The 20,335-nt window shown below is 40.4% G+C and overlaps 1 protein-coding gene across 3 annotated transcripts in view; it reads left to right on the forward strand.

Annotated features, from left to right (window-relative positions):
* CEP44 (centrosomal protein 44) overlaps positions 1-20,335 on the forward strand; it is a 129,211-nt gene that overhangs the window by 41,773 nt on the left and 67,103 nt on the right. The gene's annotated exons all lie outside the window — the stretch shown is intronic.

Here is a 20,335-nt window from a genome sequence, read left to right on the forward strand (position 1 = left end):
CTTCTTTCAAATCTGAGAATCTGGAGTCACGCCAGAACTAGAGACACAAGGCAAGCAGAAAAGGAAACCCACTGACCCTCTATTTAGTATCCACATTCTTGTGCCTTTAAAGTATATATTTTCAAATGTAACCTACTGAAATATCAATAGTCCTCCTGTATAAGAAACGATGGGTTCTTACACACCATAAAATACAAAATAACGTAAAAAAATAGTTGCTGCTCTAGAGGTATTTGCTTTAGACTTAAAGTCTGTTTAAATGTGTGTACAAAATATGTTTAAGAAGTGATAATAGGACGAAGTGAGAGAGTGGCATGGACTTACATATACTACCAAATGTAAAATAGATAGCTAGTGGGAAGCAGCTGCATAGCACAGGGAGATCAGCTCGGTGCTTTGTGTCCACCTAGAGGGGTGGGATAGGGAGGGTGGGAGGGAGACGCAAGAGGGAGGGGATATGGGGATATATGTATATTTATAGCTGATTCACTTTGTTATAAAGCAGAAGCTAGCACACCATTGTAAAGCAATTTTACTCCAATAAAGATGTTAAAAAAAAAAAAAAAGAAGTGATAATAGATTAGGCAGTCAATTACTGAATGTGGCAGCTAGGACTAAGGAATATTACCGAGTTTTTATCCTCATTGGACAAATCCTAGAAGACAGAAAATTCACTTTATACCTCATTTCTGCACACACATCAGATTTAATTACGTAAAATATCTCATGGGTCTATAGCCCTGATTCCATCTATCTCTTTTGTCTGACTCCTTTTCTGACAAAAACCGTTGATTTTCAAAGGTGCCTTAGGACAGGAAAGATGTGTTCAGACACGTGTGCACACGCAGATGGTGGGGTAAGGGGGGGCGGTGGTGGTGAAGGAAGCGTGGGCTTGTGAGAAGCATCCGTCATATTTTTCTTTTTTGCATAGAAGCAGATATATAAGTGTTAAAATATATGCCTGTTATAACAACTGCTAAAATTATAGTTCGTTTTGATAGAAAGACGTCCAGCTCAAAATCTAATTTCAGGCAACTATTCAGCAAGCAGGATCACAATAACTATCTTATCTGTACTTTTTATGTGCATAGTTTCTGACAGGTTGTGCTAGGTATAGTAAGCCTTTACTAGCGCGGTACAGAATGTAGCACAACTTGTGACTTGAATAAGAACAAGTTATTCAAACTTGCTTTGCTCTGTTATTCAAAGTATTTGAAACTTCAGAGTGCTCATTCCTTCCTTCGCAGTGATTCCTGGCTTCATCTTATTTATGCCATTGGACCTAGAATCAAGCAGCTCACCAGATTTGCAATAAAGTTATTCAAGTGTAGGTATTATGTAAGAATATATTATCATTGCATAAAATCTTAAAGCACCAGATTTCTTGGAAAAATGCCCATGAATTTAAAAGCAGTAGTTTTTAAATTATGTATATTTGGAAATATCCTTAATTCTGAAAGAATGTGCCACATAAACTGCTAGATTTTTTTTTAAGTATTAAAATTTACTTTGCTTTTTCTCAGTTTAAAATATAATAAATAGTTCTACCTCCCAAAGACAATGTCTTTTAATACAAGTTCCCTTCTAAGCTTTTTTTTGGATACGCTTTTACATAATTGGGACCATACTCTCTATAGTTTCTATCCTTCCTTTTTTTTTTTTAACATCTTTATTGGAATATAATTGCTTTACAATGGTGTGTTAGTTTCTGCTTTATAACAAAGTGAATCATATGTATATGTATGCATATACATATGTCCCCATATCTCTTCCCTCTTGCGTCTGCCTCCCTCCCACCCTCCCTATCCCACCCCTCTAGGTGGTCACAAAGCACCGAGCTGATCTCCCTGTGCTATGCGGCTGCTTCCCACTAGCTAACTATTTTACGTTTGGTAGTGTATATATGTCCATGCCACTCTCTCACTTTGTCCCAGCTTACCCTTCCCCCTCCCCGTGTCCTCAAGTCCATTCTCTAGCAGGTCTGTGTCTTTATTCCCATCTTGCCCCTAGGTTCTTCATGACCATTTCTTTTTTTTTTTTAGATTCCGTATATATGCGTTAGCATACGGTATTTGTTTTTCTCTTTCTGACGTACTTCACTCTGTATGACAGACTCTAGGTCCATCCACCTCACTACAAATAACTCAATTTTGTTTCTTTTTATGGCTGAGTAATCTATCCTACATTTTAAACTTAAACATAAGCTTTTCTTATACTATTACCAAAATTTCATGTGTAGACATCTAACCAGTGACTGTGCCATAATTACATTAGTTGAACTCATAATAGTGCACGTTTAAGATTGCTATTATAAAAATGCTCTTGTGGTCACCTCATTACATGAACCTTTCACAAATTTCAGATTATTTCTTTTTCGAGTATCAGTCAGGGCTCACCCAGAGAAGCAGAAGCAGTAGGAGATGTATGCTAAGAGACAGAGTTCAAGGAGCTGGCTCACCTCGTGGAGGCCTGCGAGGCGAGCATGGAATCTCAGGGCAGGACGTTAGGAAGAGCGGGCTGGCACCCTCTGGGCTGGCCTGAAACTGCCGTCCGTCCACAAGCAGGATGGCTTCTTCTGAGAAGCCTCAGCCGCATTTCAGGCCTTTTAGCTGATTGAATAAGGCCTACTCAGGATATCTAGGATAATCTCTTACTCACAGTCGATTGAGTTTTTACTTTAATCACATCTAAAAAAAATACCTTCATGGCAGATAAGTGTTTATGAATAACTGGGACTGTAGCTTAGCGAAGTTGACCCATCCAAAGACGATCAGGGTTAAATTTTCAGAAGTAGAATGACTGAGTCAAAGGGAATGGAATTTTTTTAAAAAAAATCTGATACATATATTTAAATCCCTTTTCTAAAGGGTGGTCACAATTTTCTATACCTTGCCACTCTATCCCTGCATTTTCTTGGGGTAGATACCAGACTGCCTACCCTACGATACTATGAATCAATAACACAATTGAGAGGGCCCCTAAAATAAAAAAGCACTCGGGTCTCAAGATGAACACAAGGTTTCCTGGCAGTAAGTATCTAGTATCTAAAGATCTGCTTTCCCAGGACAGTTATTCTGCCCTGAGCCCTGTATGAGCCTCACTGAGCAACTGCCAGATCTATTTATAGGTGGGAATATAGATTACTATTTATTATTTACTCTTTATAGGGAATGTGTTAGGCATTTTGAGGGGAGATAGAAGTGTTTACCCTGTCCTTAAAAAGTCTCATGTCAAGGCTAAGTCTTAAATAAATATTTGGTGTTATTATACCCATGTTAAAGTTCATTTTCATATATTTCTCTGGGAAATGGGGCTAATCATGTCTTTAAACTCTACATAACTATAAATAAAAGGCAGACCTTTCTGAAGCCTCTTGCTGTTTCAGTAGATCTACGTAAAGGTCCATATTATTTTATCTTTAGAAAACTTATCATTAGGCAGAGGTTAGTAAAGTGATTAATTGGGTGGATTTGGGGCTGAGGTTTTTTAGTTGAATTCTTACTTTTATTATGTACTAGTTTTTAAAACCTGGACAAATAACTTAATCTCCCAAAGGCTCAGTTTTCTCACTTGTAAAATGGAGATAATACTCTCTCGTGTGGTTGTATGAGGTTTAAATGCGCCAGTACATGTAAAATGTTTGGCATATGTGCTGGCACATGATGTGCGTGTGTGCTTGCGTGTGTTTGACTATCTCCCCTCCGTATCTTCTACTTTCTTTCTGTCCTCCGCCCACCACACCAACATTTCAAGCAATTTAGAGCAGGACAGAAAAGTGCAACTGGCTTGAAAATCATTCTTTTATTTTTCAAAGGCTCAAACCTTCCGAGAATTTAGGTTTTGAAGGAAGCAGGAAGTGAGGTCGGGGGGTGGGGGGGGGGAGGTTGTAATTTGAAGACAGAGATAGAGTGCCTTGAAAAAACATAAAGGAACACATGCTCCTCCAGAGGACACAGAAGGTCCCCAAGCAGAGGGAGAGGAGGAGGGGGCTGGGAATCCTGAGAGCAGAGGGGTCTGCATGCTTTGGGGCAGAGCCTGAAAAGCTGGGAAGACCCCCAAGAGGAGGGCCATCACAGAGCCTCGGGCAGGGGGGCCTGGACAGGATCACAGTGGGCTCCTAAGGATAAGGAAGAATAGTAAAGATCGGCCAAAGCTGAAGGAGCCACACCGACAGGCTCAGGGGATCCCTCTTGTCATTGGGAGGATGGTCGCAGATGGCCAGAGCCTGTAATATCATTTCACGTGACCCCAGAACCAGAGCAATACTCTGGGTGGGGCAGGGAAAGACTCTCAGAGGACTGGTAAGTTTCACAGTAGCCCAGTGGGGCTTGGAAACTGAAATTAAGTTGATTTATAAAAAAAAAATAATGAAAATAAATAGAGCAGGTGCAACTCAGCTGGTAACATGAGATTCACATCCAATACTTACTCACAAAGTGTCATCAGTGACAATTATTTAGCTCTTACTGATATGGAAGAAAGAGGAAAATGGAACATCCTCTGGCTGACATCTCTTAATACTTCCTGCCTACTTGTGGGCCTTGCTTCACCAGTTATAGCCAATCTCAAGAATTTTGGATCTTTCCTTTCCATTGGCAACTGCCTCCAAACAGGCTAAAAATTCCTCTTATCCTTAAACAACCACCACCAATTTCTCTCGATCCAAACATTCCACCAAGTTCGTGTAACCTCCCTTCTCTTCACTATCACGTTTCTCAGGAGCGCAGTCACACTTGGTGTGCCCACGTTCTGAACTTCCACGCACCCCTCAACTGATTACACTTGGGCTTATTCTCTCCCTGTTGAGGGAAACTACTTTCACTAGGAAGATAATGAATGATCTCCGGCTGCCAAATCTGAAAAGATTTGTTCTGTATTCCATTTAATCTTTTTTTTTTTTTTGTCCTATTTAATCTTTGAGCAGCATCAGACACTGTGTGCCTTCCTAAATGTCAAAAAGATTTGGTTTTTTCAAAAGACTTTATATATATTTTTAGAGCAGCTTAAGGCTTACAACAAAATTGAGAGGGAAGTACAGAGATTCCCATGTACCCCCTGCCCCACACATGCACGGTCTCCCCTGTTATCAACATCCTTCACCATGTGGTACATTTTACCAAGGACGACCCTACATAGACATGTCGTAATCACCCAAAGTCTGTAGTTGACCTTAGGATCCACTCTGGGGGTTGTACATTATATGGGTTGCACAAATGTCTAGTGAAACGTATCCATCATTATAGTATCATATAGGGTATTTTCACTGCCCTAAAAAGGATTTGTTTTTTAATCCAGCATTGTACAGGATGTTTTTTAAATTATCTATAAAGCAATATTGCTGGGGGACTTCCCTGGTGGTCCAGTGGTTGGGACTTCGCCTTCCAAAGCAGGGGGTGTGGGTTTGAACCCTGGTTGGGCAGCTAAGATCCCACATGCCTCACAGCCAAAAAAACAAAACGCAAAACAGAAGCAATATTGTAACAAATTCAATAAAGACTGGAAAAATGGTCCACATCAAAAAATATCTTTTAAAAAAAAGCAATATTGCTGGAAATAGAAGTCACAGTACCCCACCTTCTTGAGACCTGCTCCAGTGTTTTATATTCTATGCTTCCGTTAATGCCTCTATTATGCGCCTGTTCTCCTGGGCTAAGACTTACTTTGTCCTTCCTTATTTCTTTCTTTATGGTGACTCTCAAATCCAAGAGGATGCCCAATCCTATTGCTTCTACCTAAGACATATTTCTTTGCCATTCCTCCTTATTTCAGTTTCTACCAGGACAGGAAGCTCTTGGGAGTTCCCTGGTGATCTAGTGGTTAGGATTCAGCACAATCGCTGCCATGGCCAGGTTCAATCCCTGGTCAGGGAACTGAGATTTTTGTTTATCTCTCAATTAGAATATTTAGTAATCCCATATTGATTTTCCCATTACCAGACTTTCATACTTGAGTAATACGCCCCTCTGTAAACCAAAGCCAATGATACGCATGTCTCTCCATTCATAGTGCTCTATGGTCTGTCGTTGTGGTCGCTCCATCGCCCTCAGGATGAAATCAGAGCACCTTATCTCAGTGTTACCTGGCAGGGTGGTCCCTGGCTCTGCAGAATTAGCAAAGTCTTGCCTCACCCCCATCCTCACCTCTAATCCAAACGCCCCATCTAACCCCCCCTCTCCCACCGACCTACTGAAAGCAAAACTCTTAGTTCCCCTGCCCTGTGATGGATCAAGCCCTCCTCTAGGTGATTCAGGTTCAAGTGAAAGCTGGAGAAGCACTGCCTGGGCAGGTTGGGAGAAGGGCCTTTTGTTCTGGCTCCTCGCAGACTTTGCAGCCTCTCTTGCATTTGTATCTTCCATGCACTGTATACTCTTCTCTCATTGACTGTCTCATCCTGTAAATGCCAGGCTCCAGCACTGTTCTTCCTGACTGGAGTACCACACTTGCATTTTTCTTGCTTCTTGGCAAACTGCTGTTATTTCTTCAATTCCCATCTCAAGTGCCGTAAGGATTCCGACCTTGCCCTGTCCTCCATCCGCGTTTTATCGGCATCTCTGTAATAGCATTTACCACGTTACATTTTAATTTATTTTTATAATATTTTCCTCCAAAGACTATGTGTTCTCTACGTACACAGACCATTTTTTTTTTTGTCTTTTTTACCCTTGTGGCCTAGCTTACCGTTTTCTGTTTTTCTCTTCTTTTTTTGCTTCCTCTTTACACACAGGATTTAAGACAGTCGGAAAAATATCTTTGAAATGAAATATTTCTACTCGGTATGGTAATGGTAACCAAGAAACCTGGCCACTATTACAACCTTATAAAGGTCTTTATCACATATCAGAGGAATCCATTTCCTATTTGGGCCACTTGAGTAATAAAAGGACAGTAATTTTTTGAGTGGCAGCCTGATTCTTCCCACATTCTTGCCAAATGTTTTTTTCTAGTCCTGCTTTATCCCTGGATCCCAGAGGCCCCTTGATACAACTTCCTATGTGACACCAAGTTTCTGACAACAAGGATAATAATATTTCCCAGTGATTTCTCTCTACTGTTCAAAAATCCTATTGCTTTAGCTGCAGCTATTTTAATTCCCTCGCCTGGTTTTTTTGTTTGTTTGTGTGTTTTGTCTTGTTTTAAATCTGATTTCTGTTCTCAGGTGAGGGAACACTGTGGGTGAAGAGAAGGAATTGAGCAAAGGAGGCCTTACTGCCTCACCTCAGGGTTTGGAGTCTGTTTGGTGACCTCTTTCCTTAAAACACAACCCTCCCCCCCTTTCTCAGATTTAATTCCTTAAGATGAACATTTGGGGAAAAAAGAAAAAAAAAGAGGCAACTTTAGGTGTGAAAATACATCAGTTTTCACAAAATGGGAGCTGAGATTTGCTATTTGCAGGTCAGCTGGCAGGTGGCTTTGCCGATACTATTGATTCATTGTAAATGTCTCCGTGTTCTTATAGCTTGATGTTAAACTGTTCAGTCAATAACTGTATCAAAGCACCTAATTTAATTCAGTAGCTTAAAAACTTAATGCAGTTTCAACTGGTAATTGAACTTTTACAGAGAAAATCATGTACCTTGTTTCCAAGGAATGAAATTAAAGAATTAAGTCAAAATAGATGATATCAATTATCAATAAAGCAGGTTGGAATTTTTTGATTAATATCTAACAAAAAAATAAGCTAATAATTCTTGAGTGATCTTTTTATTTCATCATTGGGTCGTGGATATTCCTTGATTACTTCCACAGATTCATTTTATAGGATATGTAGGAAACCACATCTGCAAAGGCAGAAGCAGAGTGACTCCTTAAATGCAATCTTCACTGTCCTTGAAAGTGACAGATTTTTGACAAAACTCAGTGTTCGCTCTGAGCTATTATAGCAGTTTATTTTCCAACAGCAAGTCATTCCGACCCGATACATGGTTAGTGTGGACTTTTCATTCATGAGCTAAATCTTCGAAACCCCTGACTGTTCAATGCACTTACTTCAAGTTGGGAAACCTCAGGGTCACCTGCCGTGATTTCTTACAGAAAAGAAACAGAACTGTTGCAATACTTTGAACTCCAGATGAGTGAGAGACATAAAACTGATGTGTTTCTGATGTTCCGTTTCAAGATAATAACAGGGGATCGGTTCATAAAGAAATACATAAAACCGAAGCTATTGGAGCCGCAGCAGCTGGGAAGAGGACGCGTTTGGAGACAGCTGGAGGCACTGATCAAGATCAGTACTGATCACCACAGCAAATGTCAGCTGCTCATGTGTCTGGACCTGCCAGGGTGGCCCCCGAGGCCGGATAGCACAGTACTTCTTTCCCGGCAGACTCTGAAGCGTCCTCTTCCATCTGTCAAAGGCAGAGAGTACCTCATCCCACAAGGGCTCTTCACTTGAGTCCCTTGCCTCCCCCACTGGCCAATAGTTGTTAACCAGTTATCAGAAATGTGACTTCTCTGAGCAGATCCAAATGTTTGCCCCAAATTTTGCCTATTCTGTTGGTGTATCTTTTTTTTTTTTTTAATTTTTAAAATTTATTTACTTATTTATTTATTTTTGGCTGTATTTGGGTCTTCGTTGCGGTGTGCGGGCTTCTCATTGCGGTGGCTTCTCGTTGTGGAGCACGGGCTCTAGGTGCGTGGGCTTTAGTAGTTGTGGCTCGCGGGCTCTAGAGCGCAGACTCAGTAGTTGTGGTGCATGGACTTAGTTGCTCCGCGGCATGTGGGATCTTCCCAGACCAGGGCTCGAACCCGTGTCCCCTGCATTGGCAGGCAGAATCTTAACCACTGTGCCACCAGGGAAGTCCCTGGTGTATCTGTTATGATTATTCTGATGCAGGAGAAGAATCAGCCTCATTCCTAACCTTAAAAAATAGAGGTAGGAATTAGGCTAAGATGGTCTGCATGGGAAACACAGAAGGTGGCAGCTTCTCTTCTCCCGGAGAAGCCTTGTTCATGGCTGTCTTTTCCAGCCTTGGAAAGAGGTCATGAAAGTCAGCGATGAACGTCAGCCCAGAATCCTGCTCTGACTCGTTTCCTCCCAGTGGTGCTCTGAGAGGGGCACGCTCCCCAGACAAAGCGCACACCCTGGGGAAAAGGCAGTGGCGCTGGCAGCAGGCTGAGCTCTGCCTCCTGTGTGTGAGGTGGGGCTGAATGTTTCTCATCAACAGCCTTTCTCCGTTTTCATCACTTGCTCTGCAACCCTTGCAGTTTAGCTCAGAAAGTCAGGTGAGGATAAGAGAGCTCCTTGTGATCTTTTTGTAAGCATCGGGGTGGCCCGGGTGTTGTTCGGTGCCCTGCAGCGTGACGGAGAAAGTACACGTCCTCCGCTGATGGACAACCTCCCCACGAGGGAGACCTAGTGGCAAGTGTTCACTGATGAGATGTCTGGAGTCACAATTAAGGAAACTGGCCACAGTTAAAAATGATAAGCTAGGGACTTCCCTGGCGGGCCAGTGGTTAAGACTCCGGGCTTCCACTGCAGGGGGCTGAAAGCTCCATCCCTGGTCAGGGAACTAAGATCCTACATGCTGTGAGGTGCAGCCAAAAAAACAAAAAAAAAAAGACCCAGGTAGATAATCGGTCGGTTTTGGCCTTTGTTTTAGAAAAAAGTTACTCGGAGAACTGCCCATTCCTCTCCTGCATAGCTGGAGATTTGGGGTTGATGCTGATTGACTAATTCTTGTCACTGTTTCAGGGAGAATGAGGCCAGATTGGCTTAAATGAATGAAAAAGTGTTTGTATTTTTAGGAGTTAAACCCCTTGTGCTTTAATTTGTTCATTTATTCATTCAACGCATTTTAAGTAATCATCAGCTATGTCCCAGGTACTCCGGCTGGCACCAGGGATGCTCTTTCTAGAAAAGCTGAACATTATTTTGATAATCATAGTGATGAACTAGGAAGCTCACTTTACTTCTCTGAGCTACACATCAATCAAGGAAATTATTGTGAAAACAAATTAGTCTAACCCAACCAACGCAGACAGGTTTTGTGGCTATGGGAGCATATGACAGAATTTAGGGAAAAATCATTACTAAATAATGAGGGTTCACATTCCTTGGGGTAAGTTGATAACACTTAATGAAACATGAATGTAAGACTGTGAGATAGACATCCTACCCCATTTGGGCTCAAGGTCAACTCATTCTGATTCATTCAACCAACGACTTTGGTTGGATATTAAGCCTATTGAGGAAAACTGAGGAACTTTCTTTAGTAATTTCACTAAAATAAGATTGCTACTTACTTCATTATTCCAGAACTATTTTTTGAAAGAACAATTGTGCGAGAAGATTACAGTCTAGTAGTGGAATATGTCTAAACCAGTAAGTGCGCTACAGGTTCTCAGTTACTGAGCCCAGGAAGGTAGAGGAAAAGTTTCTCCTTCCCTACACTTGCTAAGGATTAAATGGGATAAACTGTCGAGAAGTCATGTGTTCCATTCTAATGATTTTCAACATCACCACACCAAACGTCTTTCATTCAAATACAGACATAACATGATACAGTTAGAAAATATTATCCCAACATTTGGTCCAGAATTCTTCTCTATGAGCCCCTTCTGCTCAGAAAACAAGTTCATAAATGCTGGGAGTGCTCCAGCTGGTGACTTCAGAGGCCAGGGAGGTCGCTGTGCATGAGGTAAGGGAAGAATGTGCTGTTTCCTACCGAGAAGGACAGGGTCGGGGGGGAGAGGGAGTAAAGAGGTGGGCAGAAGAGGAGAGACAAGCCAGCAAAACAGAGGAGCAGGTGCTGCAGAGAAAAAGCCAGGAGAGAAACTTCTGGTGCTGAGCAGTAAAAATGGACCTGGAGAACAGGGCAATCTAATAAGTGATGTGTTTTTGTCCCCCAGCCTTTCCGATCATCAGTAAAATCACACGTTTACAAATGCTTTGGTTCAAATTTTGAGGCAGACAATACAGGAGCAGTTTGATATCCAGGTCAATAAGAGGGGACACCCAGTCAGCCTGTGTGGAACAAGAGCCCAGGAAGCAGAGGAAGCCATGAGAGAGCAAATGTCCAGACATTCGCCAACGGTCATAGGATGACTTTGGACTTCTGCAACAAGTGGAAATGTAGGGTTCAAGTCCAGGTTTACCCAGCTCACCAAGTGTCAGATGAACTCCCATATGGCACATGACTTACACCAATTTATAAAGACACCAGGAAAGAGTTCACATTGTTTCGAAGTTGGCTCCATTACCGGGCAGTTATTTTTAACATCTAATTTAAAACCTTCCACCTAAACCAATTGTATTCCAGATCTTCTTTGTTCACCTACACTACCTCAGCTTGACCTTTCCTAAATCAAATACATCCCTGTGGATCTATGATTCTCGCCTACATGGTCTTCAGAACAGAAAAGTAAAATTGCTCTACCAGGGATCACGATGATATAATATTCTTTAAATGGAGATGCCTTATAAAACTATTTTTGCAGCATTCTCACACAGGTATTTTTAAAGTTATAATTCACTGGTCTGTTCTTTGCCACTTCAACTATAAAGTCAAGTGTTGTCATTTTTAAAAATTTTATTCAGCGAAAACTTTTCTTCCTGAATCCAGTGATGTTCTGTCTTTTATTTAGACAGAACTGCTTTCCTCCCTTCTTCTCTGAGATCTCCCTGCTGAATTTTGCTCCAGGCTCCTGATTCCTTCTCTGACAGTCTTTGTAATTAGAATTGGAGATGTGGGAGAAGCTCACATTCAGAGCAATTCCAGACTGAGCCAGCTGCAAGAGTGTAAGTTGCTTACTGTCGTGAGCAACCTTTACCCGTGGACAGTCCTGTGATGATATTGCAGTAAAACGCCCACACGCCCTTGGTTGAAGCTGGTCCCTTCTCTGGCTTTACGAGCTACTTTCAAAATGCCAAAAACAAACAATACCCCTTCATCCCACAGGGTAACAGCAATCTTGGATCCAATTCCTACATCCCTTCTCCCTCCAAATTGGTCATGATCACGCTTCCTCAGGTCCATAAACTATATTTAGGTGGAAAGGAAAAAGAGAGACAGGCTGTCACTGATCAAAGGAAACAGATGCACGGGCATTTCAGGTCACTCCCAAAGTGTTTCAGGACAGTTCAGGGTTTGCACTGCGCCACTGAGTGAATTCTCTTTCCTGCTCCCATGCGGAAAATGGTTCAGCTTCAGGGAGCCATTCCGGTCTTGGCTATGTTACTGGGACTTTCTTTTGAAAAGACATGGACATGATCCTGAAAATAAATAAATAAATAACCATGCTAAAACTTCTTTTCTTCAAAATACTAAATACACAACAAATTAATCCATAGGAAAAAGTACAGTGTTATTATGATTTTTCAAAAAAAGTTAATAGACTAGGATGGAGAGAGTGATGTTATAAGGTCAAGAGGAGACGTTGATTTCCAAGTTGAATCTACTTACTTATTGCAAGAATATGAACAACTTTTTTTTTTTTTCAATCTAAACTTGCTAAGCCACTTATGCTTTTGTTGCAGCGACTGCTCCCCCGAGCGGGCTATGGCTTTGCTTACAATGAGTTCAGTTGGCTTCTCTGAGTCCTCTTTCTTCTCTGGACAAGGGAGGTATTTGCCATCAGGGAGGTATTTGCCATCAGTGAGGTGGGCTGAATCAACAAGATGTCACTCTCTATCTGCTGAAAATTGGTGCATTGTCAGGAGGCAGCGGTGGTGGGAACAGTGATTTGGCTCACCCTAGGATGTTACCAGAGGTTCCAGGAACTTGCAGACAAGCAGCCTGCGCTACCTTTCTTTCAAAATAATGATATATTTAAAAAATAATATTATGTATTAGGTCATTATCTTCATGAGAAATAACTATCCACGGTGCTTGAATGCACCATACAGAGTTTTCTTTGTCGATGATTAATTCTCATGTATGCTAATTAAGTTGATCAAACTCTGCTGCGCTTCTGTAGCTGAGATATCCTTAATCTGTGTTTCTCTCTCTTAGGAGAGCAGAGAAACTTCATTTGCATGAGTTTGCACAAAGTTGGCCCTGTCTTTAAAAGCTAGGTCAATAGAGTTGCTGGAGTTGAAATTCCCCAGCCCTCCAGCCACATTTGGGCTTGATGGATACTGAACCTGGTCAGTCTCATAAGCCTCTGGGAGCTGTAGCTTCCCTCCCTTTTCTATTTTGAATGGCCTACTTTTGCTTGTGAACTGTAAGATGCAATCTAGCATAATGACTGCTTTTATTGCTTTTTAACCCTAGTAGCCACCACAGTACTTTCTATACACATCAGGGCTCCAGAAACACTTGATATTATTGATAACAGTAAATGATGATAACCAGTATTTTATTTTATTTTATTATTTTATTTTTTAATATCTTTATTGGAGTATAATTGCTTTACAATGGTGTGTTAGTTTCTGCTTTATAACAAAGTGAATCAGTTATACATATACATATATCGCCATATACCCTCCCTCTTGCGTCTCCCTCCCACCCTCCCTATCCCACCCCTCTAGGTGGTCACAAAGCACCGAGCTGATCTCCCTGTGCTATGCGGCTGCTTCCCACTAGCTATCTATTTTACATTTGGTAGTGTATATATGTCCATGCCACTCTCTCACTTCGTCCCAGCTTACCCTTCCCCCTCCCCGTGTCCTCAAGTCCATTCTCTTTGTCTGCATCTTTATTCCTGCCCTGCCCCCAGGTTCTTCAGAACCTTTTTTTTTTTTTTTTAAATTCCATATATATGCGTTAGCATCTGGTATTTGTTTTTCTATTTCTGACTTACCTCACTCTGTATGACAGTCTCTAGGTCCGTCCGCCTCACTACAAATAACTCAATTTCGTTTCTTTTTATGGCTGAGTAATATTCCATTGTATATATGTGCCACATCTTCTTTATCCATTCATCTATCGATGGACACGTAGGTTGCTTCCATGTCCTGGCTATTGTAAATAGAGCTGCAATGAACACTGTGGTATGTGACTCTTTTTGAATTATGGTTTTCTCAGGGTATATGCCCATATACCCATGCTGGGTCGTATGGTAGTTCTATTTTTAGTTTTTTAAGGAGCCTCTCTACTGTTTTCCATAGTGGCTGTATCCATTTACATTCCCACCAACAGTGCAAGAGGGTTCCCTTTTCTCCACACCCTCTCCAGCATTTATTGTTTGCAGATTTTTTGCCGATGGCCATTCTGACTGGTGTGAGGTGATACCTCATTGTGATAACCAGTATTTTAAATCTTAGGAGTAGTCTTTACTAAAGCAGTAACTGACCATGGTAATACAACCTCCTGCTACTTTAGCTCATTTGTTCCTTGCAACCATCCCATTTTACGAGGAAGAAATGAACTTGGAGTAGGGAAACTGCTTTAGGTTCAAGATTAATACAGCTCATCCTGAAAGATAGACTTGACTCATGCCGTCACTGGAATAATCACTTTTTATGTCAGATCTGATTAATGATAGCTGACATTGATTGCATTCCTCATATGTCAAATGCTGTTCTAAGTGTTTCACATGTATTAATTCAGCCTCACAGCAGCACAAGGAGAGACGTGGATTATTACTTATATTTCAAAGATGAAAAATGCAGAAATTGAAAGGTTTATTTGCTGGGGCCTCAGGGTCCTGTTGCTGATAAAGGGCCTCTCCAGGATTTAAACTATGGAAGCCATTGCAAAGCCCTGCTCTCTGCTGTTTTGTTATACAGCTTTTCATTGAAAATTAGGTTTTAATTCAGCTGGTGAGGTTAAGATTATGTAAGATTCCATTCCTCATCTTGAATAATTTTCTGTGTATTCCTAGCCAAGGTCATTTAATGTTATTGAGCTTCCCTTTTCATTTTTATCAAATTGTCTCTTTTCATTTTTTTCGTATTAGTTTCACCAAAAGATTGTGCTTGGGAGTCCTCATGTAATATATTTAACTATAAAGCAAAATAAAAGTCCTATGTTATACACAAACACTCTGACTGACTTTTGACAAAGGTGCAGAAATAATTCCATGGAGGAAGGATATTCTTTTCAGCAAATGGTGCTGGAGCAATCGAACATCCTAAAAAGTGAAGCTCAACCTAAACCTCACGCCTTATTCAAAAATGAACTCAAAATGGATCAGAGATTTAAATATAAAATGTAAGAATATAAAACATTTACAAACAAAAGCAAGGGGGAATATCTTCAGGACACAGGGCTGGGCAGGGCCCTTGGACATGACATCAAAAGCATGATACATAAAAACTATTTGTGAAATTGGACTTCATCAAAATAAAAATCTTTTGCTCCGTGAAAGACCCTGTTAATAGAATGAAAAGACAAGCTACACACTGGTAGGTAATATTTTCAAACTGCATATCTGACAAAGGAATTACATCTAGAATATACAAAGAACTTTCAAAAGTCAGCAGCAAAAAAAAAAAAAAAAAGTTAGAAAATGGGCAAAAGATATAAACAGATATTTCACAAAGAGAAGATGTAGATAGCATGTAGGCACACGAAAAGAAATTTGGCATCGTTAGCTACTAGGGAAATGCACCTTAAAGCCACAACGAGACATCACTATACACCTATCAGTATGTAAAATAAAACACAGTACTAAGACCAAATGCTGGCCAGAATGCCGAGAACCTGAATTTCTCACACACTGATGGTAGGGATCTAAAATGGTACAACCACTCCGAAAAGAGTTTGGCAGTTTTTCCATGGGGATCTATATGCTATTATTGCAACTTCACGTGAATCTCTATTCCATGACAAAAAGTTAAAGAAGCCACACGTTCAACATAGTAAGGTGGGAATGGGCCATCACTGCATTCATTATCTTGTTGCAGTGGTAAACATGATATTGTTGATAATAATGTACATATAATAGACATGCAGAGTTTGCTTTTTAAAGTTTTTATCTCTAGTTGTTTCAGATTAAAATATCTAAAACATTCTAACAATTTAAGGGAAAGAATCTTTTTAAACTGCTAGTCATGGCTTGCTGCACCAGAGATGTTTTATTTGAAAAAATTCAGAGCCACCACTGGATGGCAGTAAAGGTTCGTATTTTTGTTCACTTGGTGTTTGTTTTTTTTGGTGGGGGGGGGAGGTGGATGGGGGGAGGCTGAGAAAATAAGGGACAAATTTGGTTCTGCTCTCAGAACCAAATAAAAAAAATATCTGTAATGAGAGACATTACTGGTGATTAGCAAGGTTTAAGCTGCAAATACAATCATTTAAAAAACAATCAATGTTGGTGTAAGATAAATAAAACCTTCAATAAATAACACACACTGTGAAAGACGATGGGCAGAGTACACTTTGTAAAATAAATCTTGGGCTAACAGTCTGGATGAAAATGAACAATTTTAGAGAAAAAAAAGTTTGGCATTGAGCTCTGTAGTGGCAATTGGGATTTCCTGGTTCAAAATCTTAATGGCTTTCAGAAATTTTAAGCAACTCTTTTATTTCTGCCTCTTCCTACTAATAACTACACAAAATTCAGCTGCTCATTTCTTTTTAATTTAATTCATTAAAATTTTTATTTTATATTGGAGTATAGTGGATTTACAATGTTGTGTTAATTTCAGGTGTACAGCAAAGTGATTCAGTTGTACATATATATACATTTCTTCTTTTTCAGATTCTTTTCCCATTTAGGTTATTACAGAACATTGAGTAGAGTTCCCTGTGCTCTGCAGTAGGTCCTTGTTGATTATCTATTTTATATATAGCAGTGCGTGTATGTTAATCCTAAAATCCTAATTTACCCCCCCACCCCACCCCGCCGCCCCATCATTTCTAAACTGGGAAAGTCTTCCTTTTTTAGATTACAGATTAAAGCCATATGAGGCAGAAGAACAAAATTCTGCTGTTTTTGTGTTATCACATTTCAAAATACTCAGTATCTTTTCATCTTGATAAAGCTGAGAGAATATATCATTTGCTGGATTTTCTGTGAAATTTACTTGCTAGAGACAAATTGAAACATTGACTTAATATCAAGTTTCAAGACATGGGGGAGTGCCGTGGGGAGGAGGGGGCAGAGGGGACCCCTGAGCTGTCCATCCTGGTCTTTAATTAAAGGCTTTCTAGGTTTAAAAAAAAGAGAGAGAGAGAGAGAGAGAGATCCTATGCTTTTCTTCCTAGAGGTTAATTGATGGGGTTAACCCATTCATGCCTCTCATTCTAACTATATATTGTCATCAAGAATATTTCTAAGGGGACATCCCTGGTGGTCCAGTGGATAAGACTCCGTGCTCCTAGTTCAGGGGGTCCAGGTTCAATCCCTGTTCGGGGAACCAGATCCCACATGCATGCCGCAACAAAGATCTCTCGTGCCGCAACTAAGACCCAGCACAGCCAAAATAAATAAGTAAATTTTTTTTTAAAGGATATTTCTGAGGTATTTATTAGCATATGTTACTATTCTTCTGTGTCACCTTAATGTCAGATGAAATGAAACAATGTGTATTATGTCTGGGGCTCTCTGTGTAGGAGAGACACATTCAAAATCTTGGTGGAATATCCACGGAAGTGTCAAAGCAAATTTCCACGAGTCAGGCATCAGAACAATTTTTACAAACAAGTGGTGCAACTTTTAGTCTGCCTGCTACAATGTCACCTAAACCTTATGGATGCTAGATGATGGAGTGAAATTTCTATAAGGAGACATCCACAGTGAGACTGGGATGGTAACACAGGACAGCGCCATCGTGGGGTTGGAGTGTGAAAGTGCCAGGAAGGAAAGGGCTGGCGTTCCCACCCCAGAGCAGGTGATCAGTAAATACTATTGGCTGTGAACCTGGGCGAGATCAGATGATGCTAATTCAAGGCAGATTCTCAACAGAGTAGATTGTTTAAAAATAAAGAAGTATTCTTAACGTCTTAGTAGAGAGAAATATCTAACATTCTCTCATTTACTTTATCCACATCAGCAAACCTTAAGAATTCCGATTTTCATGACATAGTAGTACTTCTGTATACCCACCTTTGATATAAATAGCCAAACAAGCTTTCCAAGGAATGTGGGTGTCTGTAAGTTCTATATTTCTGTAGAAGAATAAGATTGTTTATTTTCTCTTTAGTTCTGTAAGTCAATAATAAAATAGTTAATTCTTGAATAATATGAGTAAGTTTGCTACAACTGTTTGATAATGCAATGAATGAAGCATTTAAAATGTCATCACCCCTTCAACGTTTATCAGTTTTCTACTTTTTCTTTAGCTTTGATAACAAACAGGATCTTGGATTTTGAAATTAGAATGTTTCCTGAAGAAAATTCTCTGGGGCTACTGAGGCTAATGCATAGAGATCAATAATTAATAGTGATTCTTACAAATCCACTGGGCTGTATACTTTTTATCATGTCTCCCTTCAGATTTATTTTTCTCAAAAACGTGACACAGGCTAAGGCACTTGATAATCTTGCACAAAATGTATTTTTCAATTCTCTTCACTCTACTGTCTCCAATCCTTTCAATCCCTGAATTTTTCTGTTTTTTTCTTTGCTGATGATGTTTCCACTTGAAAAACCTATCCTTGATCCGAGTGAATCTCTTGGAGGATATATGTAATAGAGATAGCGACAGACAGGCATTCAGAGAATTTGGCCCTGGAGCTCAGAATCTCGGTGTTGTATTTTATGAAGACGAATATATATCAAACTTGTCAGGGTTAAATATCATCACATTCAGATAAAACTTGGACCTTACCCGGTTGATTGGAAGTTGAACTTTGTTTCTTTTTTTTCTTTTTTTTTTTTTTTTTGTATTTAGTAGATATCTTGGGAGAGAAACTTGGGCCATCATGCAAATATCTTGTTTCTCCTTAAATCTTTTTTTTTTTTTTTTAATTTATTTATTTTTGGCTGCATTGGGTCTTCGTTGCTGTGAGCGGGCTTCCTCTAGTTGCGGCGTGTGGGCTTCACATTGCAGTGGCTTCTCTTGTTGCGTGTAGAGCACGGGCTCTAGGCACATGGGCTTCAGCAGCCGTGGCATGCGGGCTCAGTAGTTGTGGCTCGCGGGCTCTAGAGCTCAGGCTCAGCAGTTGTGGTGCACGGGCTCAGTTGCTCCACGGCACGTGGGATCTTCCCACACCAGGGCTCAAACCCGTGTCTCCTGCATTGGCAGGTGGATTCTTAACCACTGCGCCACCAGGGAAGCCCCTGAACTTTGTTTCTTGAAGTGGGTCTCTAGAACCTCCTAGCAACAGCTCTTAAGTGACTTGTTTTTTAATACTTTTAGGAAAAGCACCAGGGGGATAGATTAATGTTTTATTATAGGAGTGAATTTGGTTCATGTGCTCAGCATTGATACCCAAAGCAGCACAGTCCGGAGAAATTGCCTGAATATTTGTAGGAAAGAAATTGTCCACTGCATTGTAAAGAAGAAGCTTTTTGGAACAAATCTCACTGCAAATTTCAATACTTTACGCTTTAAAATATTAAGAGATAAGTCACAGTGTTCTCCTCCAAGCATGCCCACAGAGTGCCCTGACTGCCACCACTTGTGGTTTACATGGAAACTATCTTTAATTGCTCAGATCGGGTTTTGAGCAGCATTACACTCAACCTCATCTCTGCCTCCTCAGCAAGGTAGCAAGAGGTAGATATAGATACTCCATTTTTATGAATGCCAACATTAAACCAGAGAGTTAGAAGGTGCTGGGGTCGACGGTTCCCAAACCCTTGAGAAGCATTTGGCTATACATACCAAAGTGCTATTTACTTCTGTGAGCAGACGATTAATCTGTGGTACCAAATTCACAACTGAGTGGAAATCAGGGAAGGTAGGAGAAAAAAAGGAAGAAAGAAAGAAAGATCTAAAATTGTTTCAATACCTAGTACATGATTGGTGCTGTGCTAGGCACTATAAAACCCTTTTTTATCATCAAATCTTTACAACCCTATGGTGTAAATTTCTTTTTACACACAAGGAAGCGGGAATTCAGGAAGGTGATATGACTTAAGTTCACATAGCTTGGAGCAGGTAGAACACGGTTTTAAACCCTGATTTGTCTGCCTCAAGACCTAGCCCTTTTTGGAACCCTTGTGCACTGTTGGTGGGAATGTAAACTGGTGCAGCCACATGGGAAACAGTGTGCAAATACTTCAGAAAGCTAAAAATAGAACTACCATGTGATCCAGCCATCCGTCTTTGGGGTACATACCCAAAGGAAATTAAATCAGTATCTGAAAGAGATATCTGCACTCCCAAGTTCATTGCAGCAGTATTCACAACAGCCAGTGTATGAAAACAACTTCTGTGTCTACTGACAGATGAATGAATAAAGATAGTGTGGTATAAGAAAACGTATCTGAAGTACTTAGTATAGGATTCCTCAGGAAGTAAATTACTGCCTTTTCTGTAGTGCACTGGTTTTGAGGTATTTGT

The sequence above is a fragment of the Balaenoptera ricei genome, chromosome 6 (genome assembly GCF_028023285.1).
Source record: "Balaenoptera ricei isolate mBalRic1 chromosome 6, mBalRic1.hap2, whole genome shotgun sequence".
NCBI classification, from domain to species: Eukaryota; Metazoa; Chordata; class Mammalia; order Artiodactyla; family Balaenopteridae; genus Balaenoptera; species Balaenoptera ricei.